The sequence below is a fragment of the Molothrus aeneus genome, chromosome 3, assembly GCF_037042795.1.
Source record: "Molothrus aeneus isolate 106 chromosome 3, BPBGC_Maene_1.0, whole genome shotgun sequence".
Lineage (NCBI taxonomy): Eukaryota > Metazoa > Chordata > Aves > Passeriformes > Icteridae > Molothrus > Molothrus aeneus.
This window is the reverse complement of record NC_089648.1, coordinates 26,173,513-26,192,680: the sequence shown is the minus strand read 5'-3', so window position 1 is coordinate 26,192,680 and position 19,168 is coordinate 26,173,513.

The window sequence follows — 19,168 nt, the reverse complement described above, 5'->3', positions numbered from 1 at the left end:
ACCAGTTTCCTTCAACTCTTCCAAAAAATCTGTCCCATAATAAGATTATTCCTGTGAAGCTGTAGGTGGATAGGGCTAATTTTGGCAAAGGGAGGAATAGGAATAAAGTCAAGTTTATAATGGAAACTTAAAGACATTTGCAGCATGCTGAATACTGTTCAGTGGGATCTATATAATACATGATCTTTCCATTGCAGCAAAAATATAAAGGGCTTTTATTGTCACTAAGGGAAAAGACCACTTCCTCCATATGAAGTCCTACCTAGGAGACAAAAAGACCTGTCAGGTCATGCAAATACTTTTGCTTCCGCCCATTAAAATGTTTATAGGATCCAGATTAATTTTCTAAAATTTTGGCTTGAGGATCTGTGCAGTGCATTACACCATGCTGGCAGTGCAGAATGATGACAATTTCTGACTGCAGATGTGCCTCTACCACAGACCTTATTTAAACTGCAGCATGGCATTGATACACCAAACTAAAGCATTAAATTAGCCAAGGTACTGCCATTACAGATCACAGCATGCTGCAAAACCCACTCTGAAAGCAGAGCTCAGTCAATGGCCAGCTGCTGTTGGCAGGCCACCCTGAACAGTCTTCCTGGAATAATGGACCCAAGCTATCTAGTTTGATGGGAGTTCAGGTTTGTCAGAGCTCTAAATCATATGATGGTCCAGTAGTGCAGGTAGTTAAATGGAAATATTCTGTGTGTTATAAAGTCTGTCTCTAGATAGTTCCTAGGCAATAGCTTCTGCAATTCAAATTGCCCAGTTTGGGAAAACATAGCCCACACAGTTTTTACGAAGATCTGGAAATTTTCTGGTTTGTGTAATGTTTAAGGGAAAACTCCCCTTGGGGACCTTACATTGTCTTTTTCAGATTTCTGTGACAGGTAGGGGCCGTTTCTAGGTCCTTGTAAAGCTCACTTAATAAAACTCTCTGTGGGGAATGGGAAAGGGTTATATAGGCTGCAGGCCAGACAGCACATTTCCACCCAGTGTGCAATTGAGCTGTCACGTGCAGATATTACAGAAATTATATTATACACAATTCTCAAAGATATTTTAGGTCCTCTAACCCCATCCCACCCCTGACCCACATCCATACAACTTATTTCTGGGGACCAACTGTCCTCCCAACACAGCCACCTCACTAGGCACTGTTCAGCCTGAAAGCTCTTCCTGTTGACCTTCACTGTTTGGAAATGCAGAGGAAAATGTACCAACATGGATTCAGTGGGCCAAATAAAAGTCATTCTAAAAACTGCTGAGCTAAGTCATGTCTAGTAACTTGCAACTTCAGCCTGGTACTCAGAGCAGCATGGAGATTTGAAAATCTGTTCTTAATCCTATATGACAGGGATTGCTGGTCAGAAATACAACAACTGGACAGCAGTAAAGAACAAAAAGGTTGAGCAGAGGGGAGCTATAAAGCCATCACACATACACAAACCCGAGATCTGCTCCAACTTAAACCATTAGATGTGCTCCCTGGTAGCATAACCTCCTGTCAAAAACATGGGTACAATATGGAACTAAGTATGTCAGTGGACAAAGTACAACCTCAAAAGACATTGCAAAAGGTTAAAAGAGTCAACAATATCTAGCAAGTTGACAGCCTTTGACATGGAACTTCTTACATTCAGGCTGTTTAGCAGCAGCTCCAACTTCAGCCTGAACACAAACCACTGGGGAGCATATAACTCCAGATGTTTTTCCTTCTCCCTCAAGAGAGGAGAAATGTACAGCTACTCCCTAAAAATTTGTGTTCAAGTGACTTTTCAGTGATACATGAGCTTGGCAACGCCATGACTATTCATCTAGGCCTTCCACACACAAACCTTCAGTTTCTGGTGACATATGGCATGGGAAAATCCAGCTCAAGCAGCTGAAGTCTGGCAAAATTATAAACAATCAGAAACAAGGTCTTCTAATGGAGGCTGTTAGACAGCATTAGCTATTGGGCCACTGTCATCTTCACAGCCAGAGAGTGATTTAATCTGTCAGTTATGTGAGCACTAGGAGTGATGAATAGGCCTTTGTATTCATTCCCATCAAGTATGTACCCAGACTGGCATACAATTCTTTTGTCTGATAGTCTACTGGATCTCTAAAGAGCTGGGAATTTGCACAAAACAGTAAAGCAGTGCCACAAAAGATACCACCCATGTTCGGAAAGAAGGATTCCCAAGGTGGCTGACTAGTGCCCTTCGTCCATGACTTAACTTGTCCATCATTACCTACACAACTTAAAAGTCACATGTCAAAAAGTAGTCCAGTTTTTCACCTCAGTTTTAGCCATCCCAGGTGGCCAAATTTAAAATCAGGGTGGCATAGGGGCACAAGTGCAGCTTGTCCTAAACTGCCAGCAGCTGGTAAGACAGCAGCCACAGGCTCCTCTGCAGAGCCAAGCCACTTAGCCCTGCCAGCAGCCCAGACAGAGTGTTTGGGTGACCACACTCAGAGGCACTCAGCTATGCTGTCAGCATGAGGAGCAGAGCAGGGGCCTGGGGCTGCCCAAGCCGAGCTGCTCCTTTACAGAATGACTTCTTCAGACATTATTGGTGAGAGCATTTCCTGACACCTTTCTTTTGCTGCAGCAGCACAAAAGGACAAGAACTGGGCTAAAAACTCATATCATGTTTTTGCCTGGTATAAATGAGAGCAGAGTGTGCTCTGTCACAAGCCTTTATAAATAAAGCTGGTCACAGCTCTGCCAATTGGACATGGCAGTTCACTCTGCCCCAGCAGTTGCTTGGGCAGGAAACTAACTGGAACAGGACCACAGGGGGACAAGAGTGAGGTGTGCCATCTGATCAAGGTCATTTATTAGCTTGGCTTTATAATTCTTGGGAAGCCAGTGGCAGCTAGTCTTAAGCCAAACTCCTTCTGCATTGCCATAAAAAAAAATGTTAACGCATACAAATTCCAATAAAATTAAGTCATTATAAAGCTTCCAAAGATATTTCCATATTCCAGCTAAAAACTCTCTGAAAAGTCTCAGTTTGATACTGATTATTACATACTACCTCACAACCCTTTACAACCCCTCCTCCCAGGACAGGTACAGCTTCTGAACTTCCCTCTGTTGTAACCAGAGTGAAAATCTGGAATCTATCACTGGCCACACTTCAACACATCCCATTACATTTTGGCATCACCCACAAAGATTATTTCTACTATTCAGATGAATATGGCCTATTTATTTTTCTCTTATCCTTGTGATCAGTTATTTCTTATGACCTTATCACAGTGTGGACAAGGTGCTCAGACTTTGTTAGCTCAGTCACATCATAAACAAGATGAATTATGCCTTCCCTCTCTTTTCCCTTTCTGAGCTGCCCTTAAACATACTTTTAAGGGTGAGCTGATCCTGGGAGGAGACACAGCAGAGAAGAGTGGGTGTGGATGACTAGAGAGAGATGATGGTATAGGATTTGGAAGGGATGTGCTGGCAGATTTATATATTATGACCAGAGCATAAAGGCTTGACGCCTACTGTGCTGCTGGGGTGACCTGCTCTAGCAGAGAGCATGATGCTACCAGTAGCCACAACTAGAGAAAGTAGGGGGATCTTTCCCTCTCCTATTTCCCTGTAGGTCAGACCTAGGTTTCTGGAGAGCACCTTTCCTTAATCCTCAGTGAGCAGCTGGACCTAAGGCCCCATCAATCTCTATGTGGGATTATCATGAAAGGCTTGAATGGCATTGTCCATCACTATGAGAAAGCAAACCATACCCCTAGGCATAGGACTGTCAGGGCTGGCTCCTCACTTTTATCTGGCCACTGCAAAAGAAACTGTTGAAGTGCTGGCAAGCCATAGACTATGAGTAGGCACTGAAATCCATCCCTGTACCATGAATCTGTAGGAATTAAGTGCTTAGAGCTAAGTGTGTGTTTAAGTGCTCCACTGAAAGGCATAAACCTTGAACTGAGACAGTTTTCAGAGAATGTGAGATAAGGGGAAGATGAAACATTCCTACAGCCATTACTTCTGCAGGCACATGAAGGGTCTACTGTCCAATGAGAACAAAGCCAGCTGCACTTGGAACCACCAGGCCAGAGATAAAGTTTAAACCAGCACACTACACAGGGGTAGCATTTGCCATTTAAGTACAGCAAAGAAAGACAATACAGTCCCATACCTGTAAAGATGCAAGTCACTCCAGGCACTTAATAGGTTCACTGAACAGCCATCAACCCAGATAACTAGAGAGAAGGTACCAACTTCTCAGAGGGTTGTGCTCTCTCCTTTTGATAAATGAGTCCCACAAGTCATGCATAATTTTCAGAAGGTGACATAAGCTGACAGTTGTAGGAAGCCTAGAGTTAACCACACAGAAAATCAACAGTCTGAAAACAAGAAACATGTCAAACTGCGAAACAGATTCTTTCTTTAAAATAAAATAAAGGAGTGATTTAAACATGAAAGATTTTGCTTAGAAGTAATATTCTAGCCATCAAGAAAATGGGAATAAAGGAGTAAATTTTTGTGATTCCTGAGTGATTTGACATAAAACATGCTGAAATTAACTCCTGATATGGATTTGCCTGTCATTCCTTGCTTTACAAGCTGCCTCACTTCACCCCCAGCTTCTCTTCTTCCCTGCAGACACCAAACTAGAGGAGAAAGGGAGATTGCAGGACAGGGAGGCAACCTTAAAGTAACAATATATAATACTTTTATGTGCTTTATCCCATATTTCATACACATGGCTTGACTCTCAATAAGTATACTTACTCACATGTGTACTTATGCAAGTGACAGAGAAGACTTAGATGGTCATGGAAACCTGTGAGCAAAGGACATCATCTTGAACAGAAAACATGTGGGAAACTCCTGTAACCCATGGCCATTGCCAGGGCACCACATGGGCTGTGGTGACAGGATGAGATGTGGGTCTGGCTCTGTGGGGCCCTGACCAGGCAGGGCTGTGGGCAGCTGGAGCCTGGCCCTGCTGCAGCATCTCTGAGGTAGGTGGGCTCAGGGAGCTGACATGGCTAGCAGGTCCTTGGGCAGGTTGAGCAGGGGGCTGGGTGGGACATTAGAACTCCTTTATGCCTCTGAGGCGCTGGCAGCCATGGATAAATGCCAAAGATATCCCAAGGCCTATCTAAGGACACATGAGTTAGAGGCAGGTTGTGCAGATACAGCTACCTCCAGCTGTTTTGGGTCAAATTCAATAATGCCAGCAAAAGGAAGACATAAAACTCCATTATTCTGATTTACGTGGCAGAGCAGCTCCAAGCACCTCCATTCCTATCGATGGTGAAGGATGGGTTTTGCATGGCCAAGAATACCAACAGAAGAAAGGACCAACCTGAGGCAAGTGTGGTCACCCTCCCCTGCCCACCCTGGGTCTGCCCATGACAGCACTTCAGAAAGGTGTAGAGGAGGCGGAGGCTGGAAAAGCGAGGCTGTTGCTGCCTTCTCACACCTTATTTGCATTGAGGAGGACCTAAACAGACACCCAGATTTATTCAGGTGGAATAATTTGTTTGAGGCCTTCATATTTTTTTTAATTTTTTGAGACTAAAAAACTTGTCAGCACGTGACAGTTTGGGCTGCTGGGTTTTAGTGGTTTTTAATTTTCTCCTTTTGGTAATTTGTGCCAACTGTTACTTCATGCATATGGAATATACAACTTCCAGCCTTTTCTCACTGGTGTGAAGTAAGAGTTTGGCACGTGCTGAAAACAACAAGCAGAAATGAACTTGCTCTCTCTCACCTTTAATGTCAATACACACCAGTAATTATTTGGAGAATTAAACATGTAGTCGTCTTGCTGTCACCTTAATTCTCCATAATTAAAAGGGATTATATAACAAATTGGCCTGATTTAGTCTATCTTCTATGGACTTACCCACTGGTTCACTCTTCTTTATTAAATTAGCAAAGAAGCTTTTGGCTTTCAGACATATTAGGAAACCCTTCCCAAACTGAGACCACCAGTGCTAGGAATTGCTGAAGTACTTGAACTGCTCTGGAACCACCTCCTTGGAATGTACAGAGCGTGAACTCCAGATGACCCACCACACGGTGAAAACACACAGGTAGACACTTGTAACCTGATCTTCTGACATTTGCCCTCCAGTTTAGAAAAACCAATCCCCCAATTCACAAGGGGTCACAGAGTCTTCAGTCTCTTTCCTGTGGTCGTTTAAATATAACCCAGGGTTCAGATTTGAGGTATGTGACAATGGAATCTCTGCTAATTCTTTCTCTGGAGATGGCTTGGCAGGAAGCAGCAGTTGCAAAGCAGAGCTAGATGTCTATCCACCAGCTGAGCAAGAACATCCACATGGCCTGCAGTGACAGGGATGTCTGCTGGCCAGAAGACACAGCATGTCTTATTCCTCCTCAGCTGACTGTATGTTGGAGAACTAGTGCTTCTTTCATACAGAATTACACAGTATGAAGTCTGCTGATTGCCAGTCATCTGAAGGCCTGATGCAATGCCCACTAGAGCCAAAGGCTTTTTTTCTTCTGACTTTATAGGCTTTGGATTATCGCCTTACTCAAAACACTGAACCTTTGAGTATTTCAAGCTGTAGGGTCAAACCCCCTCACTTTCTGCATTCTTTGCTCTTAGCTGTAACAGCCCATGTCACCACCACAATGACAGCATTGATGGCAAACAGATCTGTGAATCAATACAGAAACAATCATGTACTCCTGGTTTTTCCCTCAACTTTCTCCAGCCTCTCCCTTGAGGATATAAACCCAGCTGCTCCAGACTGGCCATTCTCATAGGAATTGTAGCTTATTGATTTTAGGCATTAGTTTTCAGGTTTCTTATTAAAAATAAAAAAGATTCTTATCTATTTTAAAGAAAAAAATTCTGATGAAAATAGAAAAAAAATTATTCTGATTTTTCCAAGACTAGATAGTAAATCTGATCTCCTGTACCCACCTTCTCATTAGTTTGAGCTACATGCCTTTGAAGCCTCAATAATCATCAAAGTAATTAGGTCACCCAAATCTGAGACTGAAATCTGAGATCAAAACTGTACTTCTTAAGGAGTGATGGCTTACAAGCAGATAGGCTAGATAAACAAAATTTTAAAATCCCAACCCTCAAGTGACAAAACACATGGGTAACAATAGTGATTCCTGCTGCCTCTGGAGATCTTCACACCGAGAAATTAAAGAATTTGCAGTAATTGTCCTCCAGTAATCATGCTATTACATGCAGTGTGAAAATAGTGTATTTCAAAATCCCTTCCATCAAAACTAAAAGCTTCTATGCACTGAGTGGATATATAAAAAAACAAGTCTTTGAGAAATAGTCAGGGATAAAGAATCTATGTAGAAAGGATTTCTACACATACCAAAGTAATGACTCAGTATTCTGATAATGCAATTTTTTTCCTCATTTATTAACACATTTTTAGGATTTTACCATGCTGAATTAAACATCTTCAATTCTGCAGCCTGGTTTAATGTAATCTGTATGTAACATATCCCACTGGTGATATGAACTACATGCTTCCTCTTTCCAATACACACAGCTTCAGCTCCAAGTGCAGCAGCTTGTACTTTTCCATATAGTGTTTTTGCTTTGGTCCCCTGTGTCAGGGAGTATTGTAACATCTAAATGTAATATTGTTAATATTACACTAAAAACATCTCCTGCTCTATAGAATTTGCTAGTCCTGTGGAAGTGAAACTCTGTTGGAATATTGGTCACTCAGTAGGAGGCCAAACAATCAGATATTGGCAGTTTCTGCAGAATATTTGCAACCTTTGTTTCTAGTCCAGCAGCATGGATAGAGTGAAATTGCATTGGCAAGCACACTAACTTGTCAAAAAATTTCAATCCCCCTCCCAGTGCAGTTCCATGGGATTCAAAACACCAGAAACAACTTCTGACCTCTCTGAGCAATGATCACCCCCAAACATGTTATTCTGCAAACTGGAAAACTATACAAAGAAAACTATACTAAAGAAAACTGGTATTATTAAAAGAAAGGAAAAAAAAACACCAAAAAAATAACCAAAACCAACAAAACCAAAACAGACAAACAAACAAAGTAAACCATGCATTCATTATCCACTTAAATATTGTTTCTGTAATATTTTGCTTTTAAAAAAGAGGAGAGGAGTTGGAAATTAAAAAAACAAAAAGCATCCTAAAGGGTTGAGGTACATACTGTTCAGTGAGGGATGTACTCACAGAGGTTTCATGGAAGTTCCTCACATTATCCCTATTGGCAGCAAGCAGAACTTGTGTTGCCGGGCTTCTGGGCTTGGGTCTGTGGGATGACTACAGAACACCAGAGCAAGCAATGTCCATAGCAAGAACAGAGAAATGACCCTAGAGTACATAAGAGTGAAACTAAAGAGAATTACAAGCAGATTTTAAGAGCAAAACATCAAAAAGAAGACAGGGGTGCTGAAAAAAATGGAAATAGAAAAAACCTTCAAAATTATAAAAACCTAAAAGATTAATTCAGAATTGTCTCCTCCAAAGCCAAATATTCCTACTGCCTCACTTAATTGACAATGACATTTCCATGGGGCCTGGAATCTGATCTGGCACATAGAATTTAGAGAAGCTTATAAAGTTTATTTACTGTAACAGCACACCAACAATGATATACTATGGATTTTAGATGAGTATTTTATATTTCCACAGAAGTCAATAAAGTTGTGCCAGCAGAAAACTTGGCTTTATATTCACATAAAATATTTTATCTCAAAGGACAATAGAAACTCTAATCAAATTGAATTACTTCATATTGTTACAAACTGCAATTAATCTGCTCAGACTGAAAAGCCATATGAATTTTTGACTGAAAGGCATGTCATTAAGCTTCTCAGTTGTTTACATGTAATGCAACATGACAGGAATTTGTATGGAGATGAGAGAAAATGAGCTATTTGACATTAACTGTTTGGAATCCTGTCTGAGGCTGTTTGCAGTCTGCTGTGGATTGGCAGGGCTGATCATGTGCCTAAGTGCAGGATTTGTGGGAGGATTTCTCGGACCGAGTTGTTCTTTGAGGAACATTTGGTGAAAACTCACCATGTCTTTGGGCATTCAAGCCTAGGGAGGAAGTGAACATTAACATTACCATTTTCTAGCAAGAGTAAATAAATCTACAAAAAGGAAATGGTTGATTTATATTAAGCAGGACAGGTAAAAAGTAATGTAATATGTACCTCATATGTGAAGCATGGAAGTTACCTCCCCCACTCCTTTTCCCATGGAATGTTGAGACACATGATGGAGACCTGCAGAATGTCTGGGCAAAAATGAGCAGCTGGGCACCACGGAGTGAGTGAGTCTTGATCACAGGAGATGCTGTGCAGAAAGATGAAGATTTGCATTAGGCAAGTAGAGAAGAGTATCTGCCAGCTCACTTGTACTGTGACTAGCTGGTGCTAGCTGGGATATAGAGTCAAGGTGAGTGTAGGCTCTGTGCTGAGGCCAAGGCTGTAGGCAGAGTTATCCTATTTACTAAAGTTCCTTCTGTTGTGCAAGTTTTTTTAGCACCTTAACCTAGCTAGTTAGTTAGAAAGCAAGGGGAGACAGAAGTCTCTCTCCAAAAAGAATTACATTGAAAACACAAACCTGGAAAGTTCAGACAACAAGAAGCAATTAAAAAGAGCCAAGTATTTCTTTATCTGTTTGTTTAAACTTCATGCTTGGCAACATTCAGACAGCCTTCGGAACTGGGGCAGAATTAGAAGCCTGAATGTCACAGACATATTTTGGGTCAAAAATGAATGATGGTCTTGTTTGCTAATTTAGGACACCTCAAATAAATAGCATCAGGGAACAGAGGGCAGGTAATCAGCATTTGCTGTCACTTTACAATGTTTTGAACTGAGTACCTGAAATATTGAGAACCCCATAATCATCAGGCATTTTCAAAATCTTCATTTAAAACTTTGTCTGTCACAGAAGAATAATTTTTCTTCAAAGATGAACTGTCCCATCCTCCAGGAAAGTGCATTTGAGGAAAATTCATTAGACTAATCAAGAAGGCAGTTGGAAAACCTGACTTCATTCTGAAGAAATGAATATGTTCATGGAAAACCAGCCTCAAGTTAGGGCTTCAAATGAATCAATTTTGAAAGAGGAAGAAATTACATTACTGGCATTAAAAAGACAAGTCTTGAGACACATGTCATAATTTCTTCCACTGGCAAAGATATGATGCTGAGCAGTGGTGAGAGCAGTCACCCTTGGCGGGTCCCACTCCCCTGGAAAGTTTTGTGACTGTTCTCAAGTACAGAAGGATGTTGGGGTGTCTCTGCCCACCCCAGCATCCCAGCTGCCTTTTACACAGGTGCCATACTGCCTAAACTGCTGGTGGACTGTGCCCAGTAGCTTTGCTGTGAGGCTGGACCAGCCATCAGCACACTCAGGGGCTTGCTCAAGACAAGCACTGCCTGCCTTCACCTGTGAACCCTCATGGCACAGGGGCTGAAGGGTGACATCAATTTACTTTCATTGGTTGTTCTTGGAGAACTGGATTAGCTACTGGATCTGCTTTTATTGACACACAGCAGCTCTTGCTCACCATCCTCAGCAAATGGACTCCAAAGCACACAGTCAACTTGCATGGAAGATGGATACCATCATTAAGAAAAAATACAGAAGTCTCAGAGGGAACCACAGAAAGAAACAAACCATAGAGCAAAAATTCTGTTCATCTCTAAACTAGTTGTCCCTCAATTAGGTAATTAGATCTGTAAGAGACTGAAAAGGCCTCTACAAAGACAGTGCAATAACTTTTCACCATATCTGAGATGATACAGAAGACAGCTTCATTAAAGCCAGTGGAAAATTATTAATAAAAGAGGTGATTTATGTGCTACTCCTGTTTCTCTAGTTTATTCTTGCTGTTCAATTTCCCTGAGTTACAACAATTGGATCTGTAAGTATAAATATTGCATTTCTAGCTTTGCCCTCTTTGAAGACTGAGTCCAGCAATTGAGGACCAGTGAATCTATAAGGGATATTCAGGTTAGCCTGTAAAACAAATTTATGAGACTCTGAACCTCTGGCAAGCATCTGCATCTGTTCTATTTACTCAGGTAACACAAGAGAGGCCACGCTACTAAAACACATCATAAATGAGTTACTAAATTAGGTCATTCAGCCCCAGCATTAAGACTGGTAGCAATTATACATTGGTTTATTTTATTAATTTGGGCAGTTACCTCTCTAATGGGACTCAGATGAGGATGTTCTTACCAGTAATGGGAAAAATAATCTTTTTTAGTTCTTACTGTCTGCTCCCTTCTCACTATATATCTAAAATGACTGAAATTCAGTGGCTTCAGAAAATGTAACCTCTAAAGTAGTGTTTTCTTGAAAACAAATTAAAAAAACCCCAATGAAACAAAAAAAAATATCCCCTGACAAACTAAAAACACTTGAATTGTACAAAATACCGTGAGAAAGCTTCTCACTAAAAAGTTCCTCTGGCAAATGCAATAATGGAAGGAAACAGAGTACACTGAATGAAATCTATCCCATGTTAATTATGTTGCTTTTTTCCCTTAGGAAAGACTGTTGGGTATATGGGAGAATACAAACTGCTGAAAATTAAAATGTGCTGCAGAACTGAAATCTTGTTAGGCTCTGCTTAATGTTTAGCCTTTCACTTGTGAGCTGGGAAGATATGGCAGGAAACACCACATCTCTGCCAGGCTTTGCATGACAGGAGTAATCAAACTGCATGCAAGGCACACACATGCACTTAGTCATGAAAAGACAAGTAAATGTTTTTTGGGTACAAACATAGAGGCAGCTGCTGCAGCAATCTGAGGTACTGCTATTGGTGCCTCTAGCCTCCTTTCTATGCTATAGAAATGCAAATGAAAACACATCTCCATTAAATTCTGAATTCTGTGTTTTGAATATAACTGAAACAGGGATTTTTGACCAAATTAAACTTCTTTTGCTCTTTTGTTGGTGGCACTTATCTAGCTAGATAATGAGAAGTTGTCTTGTTCTTCACTTATAAAAAGCTGCTGTAAGTACATAATATGGTTAACAAAACACATGCATAACTAAGCTTAAATTTAGAAGTTGTCAGTCTCAGTTTTGAAATGCTGTGTGACTTACCACAGTCCTAGTCATACCATAGTATGAATTACGGGCAACACTGGCCGTGTTCCCACAAAAATAAGATAAAATATCAGAGATGCTCCTTGATTTTTGCTTTTCAGCAGAAAATATTAATGTGAACAGCAATCCATCAACTCACCCACTGCAACCTAGAGCATTACCATTGTGATGAAGTACCAGCAGACATCTTTGTCCCCAGAGCATCCCTCAAGAACAGGGTGTAGCCCAGAGCATTTGCTTTGATCCATCCCACTGCCATTTGCTTGATGTTTTTTCTCTGCAGACCAAGTTTTAGATGAGGAACTGGAGGGTTGGAAAATTTGGGCCAAAGAACACCTTTGCCTTTTCACAGGAGCTAGGCTCTTTGCCCTGGTCCAAAGCATCATGATAAGTTCAAAGGGATCATCTGACAGTGCTGGATAGAATAAATACCAGCATTTATTAGTGATATGAGTCAGCAAATAATCTCTTGCCTTGGAGAGTCAGAAAATTTGTAGCTGTTGGGTTCCCCACAGAATTTGACATTCTGTCATGAAATACACTGAATTCATGAGTGACTCCAACCTAATAATGAGTCAGACACTCCGCTCCATCCTCAAGCATGATAGCAGATATCCTTCTATCACAAGCTGTAGGATCTGACCCAGAATCTCAGAATAATTCAGGCTGGAAGGGACTTCCACAGGTTATTTGGGAAAACTATTTGCTCAGAGTAAGGCCTGATGAGGTCACTTTTGTTCAGGGCTTCATTCAGTCAATATCTGGTTATCTCCAAGGTGGCTGATCCTGCAGACTCTCCTGTCATCAATTCCAGTGCTACATCAGCCTTCCAGTGGAAAAAAAAAATCCTAATAACAAGCAAGAATTTCCCACATTGTGTTTGGTGTCTCTTGTCCTGTCCTATCACTGTTTTCCTCTTAAAAGAACTTGGATTCAACTTCATACAGGTGCTATTTTCTCTCGCTGCTACCAAGTCTCCTGACATCCTTCATTCTCAGAAAAAACCTCTGCTTTCAAAACATTCAGTGAGGATGACCACATTCATCCTTGCCCCCATCCTTGTTCATGATTTGCAGTCTTCTTTCATCTCTCTTTGGAGCCACTCCATTGCCTAGACCAGTGAATGAGTTCAATGCTGAAACAGAGCCAGCCCTTGTCTCCTTTTAAAGAAGTCAGAGAGTCAGCAGTGCTCTACAGCTAGGCAAGGCTTTCTGAAACAAATGCATGTGGCCACTCCTTCAGGTAGCAGGATCCAAAATTCATCAAGCCAGAAGGCTCAGGCCAAAGTTGATTAAGCCTTCAGCAGGAGAGGACATACTGTTTTCTTGGTATTTTCTCCTCCAGAAATTTAAAATTCACTCTTTTCTCTCTTATGATCTCTGTAAACTTTTCCTCAGCCTGTGTTTCCTAGGCAGCTCATGCATGTGGAAATAATTTCTGCAATGCCAATATTCTTTTTGAGTCTGCCTCAGTTCAAGACAAAAGAGCATGGTTCTATTCAATTCTGAAAGGCTATTCTGCACTACATTAGATCAATACAAATACTCTCATGTTTTCTTGTCTTTCAACATAATAAGAGGCTCTTATCATTTCCTCCCCTTATAAAAATATATATACAAATGCTGGGAAAAACAAGCCTAGCAGTATGAAAGAACTACAAAACATCCTCATATTCTGTGTATTGACAGTCTGGTCATGGTTGGATTTTGATGTACACAACAGGGAATTCATATGTATCATAAAAATTTATCTATGGTGAAGTTAGACTGATTGAATTTGTATGTCCTAAGGCAAAAAGCTACTGCAGTAATCTACTCTGAGATTGGAGTGTCATGTCTAACAAGTTCAGGCCTACTAGAGACATCAATATACTGTGAGATAAGCAATAGCTACCCAAAGGGCTGCTACTAGTCACTCTACCACAGCTTTATTTTGTATCTCTGAGCCACTAAGATTATGTTCACTTACTCTATTACATTTTTCATAGTGACTTCATATTTTTAAAATAATTTTTCAAGAGCTGAAAGTAGAATTTTCTATTCTCTCATTTTTAGAATTAGCCTAACTCATATTTTGGTTCAAGAATGGTAGGGCTTTTTTATTTTCTACTGTGTCATTAGAAAAATATTTGAAAAAAATGTTTTGTCATTTCTAGCAGCCAGGAATTGATGACAGTAATCAACCAGCTTCTTCTTCTTCTCCTCTTCTTCTTCTTCTTCTTCTTCTTCTTCTTCTTGGAAATACCAATTTTAACTATAAGTCAAAGCATGCACTACAGTCATGAGGATGCTTCCATGCAGCAAAAGTTCTGGAAAGCATTTAGGTGGCTTAGTGAATTTTCCATATGACTCTGAGGAGTATATATTAAGGAAACTTTACAACCTTTTGAAAGAATATTGCATGTTCTCCCTTCTCCTCAGAGTTCCAGTCCGTGAGGTTTCATGATTAAAGCCTCAACTCACCCCAAATTATAAGGGAATCACATGCCACTCTACACTGACATCAAGAACCCATTTCACACAGTTTGGCTGGATGAAGGTACAAGGAGTACAAGGAGTTTTTGGCTGGTGGCTGGATGGAGGTACAAGGGCATTGCAGAAATCTAGTCTGAACCTTCTCCCACTTCGGCAAAGCCCATTTATGTGCTTTGCTGAATTCTGTGAGTTCAGAATCATCAGACTGGAAAGTACATGGAAACCCACAGGACCCAGAACATCCACTCACCATAACTAACCACTGCAAAGCCCACAAAGGGCTTGGGCTCCCAGGCTCTTGTCTAGGCTTTGCCTGCTGGATTGCATGCAAGGGTGCTTTGAAGTTGAAAATCTCCAGCATCTGAAGTTCAGGTTCCCTTCACCTCAGCTTGGGCTGACTATCAATTCTGTCTGCCCTTGACCAGGTCAGAGCCCTTTGGAAAGTCCCAAGATCCTTTGAAGGCAGGATCTGCATAATGCTTTCTGCCAGACATTGGCACTAGAATATCAGGAGGGTGGTGGGAAACTGCACAAAGTATCAGGACCTCATAATTCCATAGGAGAGCCTTCAGGTAGTAGTGTGAGCAAACTGCTGAGCCCTGAATCTATGAGAGGCACAAAACCCAGACAGACTTGAGATAATCTCCTCCACCTTCACTTTCCAATCAGGTAGATTTCTTCTTCCCATTTCTCCCACTGGCTTGTAACTGCTCCAGCAATTAGAGACCTTCTACTTGTCAATGTTCTTGTATTCCTTTTGTGTGTCTGCTCTTTGCTCAGTTAGGTCTGGTGCAGGGAGGTTGGACCAAGTGACCACTGTGGTCTGTTCCAACCTTACCCATTCTGTGATTCTTCCCCACAGATGATGCCTTTAATATTCTCTTAGAGAACATCTGACCTTGACTTAGGCAGCTAATCCCGATCCTCTCACTCTGCTGTAGGCAGAGTAGAAATTCCTCTTTTCCTGTGGTTTCCTCAATCCCTGATATTGATTCTGGCTCTGTCTGCTGCCCTCTGCAGCAGAGACATCCCTCCAGGAGGAAAAAGAGAGATTCAGTGTCAGCAAAGGCCAACATTTTCCTGTCCACTAGCCCCATTAGGCTGAGATCCTCATAGCAGTGCTATGATATTTCACTGGTGACATTTCTTCCCTTCCCTGGGAAGAAAAGTTTCTTCTTGGTTCAGATTCTTCCTTCTTGCCTAAATAGAACACACATCACCAAATGTTGCTTATTCAGGGAAAATTGCTATTATTCCTTTAATATGAAACACATCGATATACCAAAGACTTGGAGCAACTGAATTAGAAATTAATAGGAAAAAAACCCAGAAGATGGAGAGAAAAAAACCTCACACAAATCACAAATGAAACAACCCCTGCCCTCAATCTTATACTTAAGCCAAGAAATATATTAAAACTTGGTTTTAACTTGTAACTATTGGCAAGCAAAGTCAATCCTAGAGCAATCACAGAGGAATAAAATAGCAGCCATAAAAACCAGACTGGATACTGAGAGACAAAATCCTGCACATCCCTTTTCACAATTAGTAACTGCCAGAATTACTGCAATTCATTAAGGAGTTGAAATCAAATCATAAATCAGTCCTCAGCCACATGTTAAGCAAAAAATACCAATTTTAAAACATAATTGCTGAGTGTGGCATTAGTAATTATAAATTACTAATTGCATATTGTAAGTACAGATGCTTATCTCTTTGGGTTGCTCACAGTTCTGCATACATATTTTGCACTACCATTAGGTCCCCAGAGGTGTCACATTCCATGTTAGTTATTCCCAGGGTAGTGTATTACAACGTGCTGATTTCCATGTACCTACTTGGCCTGTTTGCTCAATGGACTTGAGCTGTATCATTTGCCCAGTGGTCACAGACATGGCTAGCAGTCCTTCTTGGACTCTTAACAGAAAGAGAGGTTTTTCCAGGCTGCAGCAGTGAGGTTCTGTGCTGATAGAACAACTTCCAAATACCATTGGTTATTACAATGACAAAGCAAAGCTCATGATTCCTGTTCACAGGGCATTAGTATGTGTAGCTGTAAAACTCAACCTTTGCTAAAGGTTTTACTGACGATGTTCTAAAGGTTTTACTTATGATGTACTATTTCATGTTTACAGCTTGTTCCAGAAGAGAGAAAATGTGTTGCATCCAAGACAGACATGCAGTTTCTGACTGTGATGGTTTGCTGCTCCTGAACAGATGTGGTGAGGATGAGGCAAGGGGTCATGCCTGTTTCCCTCTCTGGTTGCTCATGGCAGGTATTGCATATGGACTTCTTATCTTCTTCATCTCTTGTAACTTAGTGTAGAACTTGGATGTGACTCAAGAAATTGTTCCAGAAATTAACTCTATCATCTTCATCTTGAGAGAAAAAGCAAGTTCTTCCTCCCTTCTTATCCATTGTAACCCTCATGCAGAGTAAGACTGAGGTTTAGTGGAATTCTTGTGTCCCTGCATTTGAGGTAATTCCACTTCAAAAAAAGAAAGTCCCATAACACATGCAATATTCATGCACCATGGGGTATTTTCTTCAGCTTCACTGAGCTTTGGATTAAGCTTCATAAAACTTGAAACTTTCCACAGTCTCAGACCTCATTGGTTTTGGCCTTTCTGCAAGCCTGCTAGGGACCCAGCAGCACACACACAACACACATCCCTCCCTCCCCACCTCAGCAGGATTTCACTTAGCTCCATCTCCATCTTAATTCACCAGTTGACCTAATGATATTTTGACTGAGGCCAATTCCACATTTGCTCATCAATATTGCATCTCACATCTTGAGCCCTAGAGATTTCTATATTTATCTTGCCTGGGATTACAGGGAGGACATAAGGAAACTGTAAGTAGCTTGCACTATTCTCCTTGACTTATCAAAGGCTTCTGGCATAGAAACAGTGCTAGCTGTTTGTAAATGAATTTGCAAAACAAACAGACATACAGACAGACACACCAAGTTCAGATACAGTATAACATATGATGATGATGATGATATGATGTGATGATGATATGATATGAGATGACATGATATGACATGATATGATATGATGATATATGGCTGCAAAATATTTTGCTTACATTTCTTTACATAGCATGTAGTATTAATATTCCTGTTCATGGCAAAGCAGGAAGTATCTTTCTACAAGATTTCTCTGATGAAAATATAAAGGTACATCTTCTGTGCACATCTACCATGCCATACAATTATCTCTATTTCAGGTGAAATCTATGGGACACTGCTGAGGGCTTGAAACACTTAATTCTACCTCCCTTTCCTCTGGGATCATTCTGGATTATGCTATCTAGTTACTTTGCCTTTATGATTCAATTTTTAAGCATTTACTTGGACAGCTATCAAGTATCCTTTAGGACTCCCACAGACAGAGAAGCAGACTCACTGTAACCATCTGGGGCCTGAACTATGATTAACTTTCAAGTCAACATGCCTGTAGGAAAGGACTACAAGTTAGATATGTTTCTTCCACTTCAACCAGAAAAACAAAACAAAGTTTAAAAGTGTCCTCTGGATTTAGGTGCCCAGCATGAGACATTTTTACTGTTAGGCATGCAAAAGTCACTGATACTTACAAAATTCTGGAAGCTGGTGGTCTCCTGTCACTAAACCAACAGTGATCCTCCTTCCCTTACACTGGCAAATGAGTTCCATTCACAACTCTTATGGAATATACTCATTTGACAGATGGTAATAGGGTCTAAAATCACAATGTCATTTTGTAATGCTATGACCTGCCCTTCCTGCTGTTTTTTGCATCATTAACCTTTAGGTTTTGGTTTCATTGACTTCGTTTGATGTTTCAATTTACAAGGAAATGACACCAAGACAGAAACCTCAGTTGGAGAGTTTGGGATGGGTAATTGCTCCTCATTTGCCTAAGAAATTCTCTAGCTGTTTCTGTCACTCTTTAAGACTGTCTGGAGACATCCAGGTATGGGGAGCTGTAGAGATGTTCTCTTGCTAAAATGGAGCAGGAGGCAGCCCCCACACCTCCCACTGCATCTCTGAAAGCTTTCCTCATCCCATAAGCAAACAGCTCCTTGACTCCAAAAAACCAGGATTTCTTCATTGCTTGACAGAGCATCTCCTAGAGTGGCAGTCTGCATGCTTTCACCCCTGAACACCTCACTGCTCACACCTCACAGACATCCCTCTGGGCCTACCAATATTCTACCACCAGCAACTACATCCACTTTAACTTTCAGCAAAGAACCAAAGGCACCTCCTTCCCTACCTCCCCCTGCCTGATTATCACATTTAATTGCCTTTTTACTTCCTGGTGCATTCAGAGGAAAATAAGCTTCACAGATGGATGGTGAGCAGTCTATGAATGAAAATAGACTGGTTGAAGTCCAGATAATGGCTATGTAGTCACAGAGAGACCAACCCATGGTTCTTTGGGCTGTCTCTGGCAGGAATTGGGATGAAGAATTTCAGTTAACATGAAGTACACGAGCTTGTACACACATACCTTCTCTTGCAGAGACTCTGGCAAAAGTATCAGAGTGTGTAGAGTATCTTATTTTTCTCTGTAGAATTTGCAGCCAAAAATGTCAGACTGCTTTGTAATCTT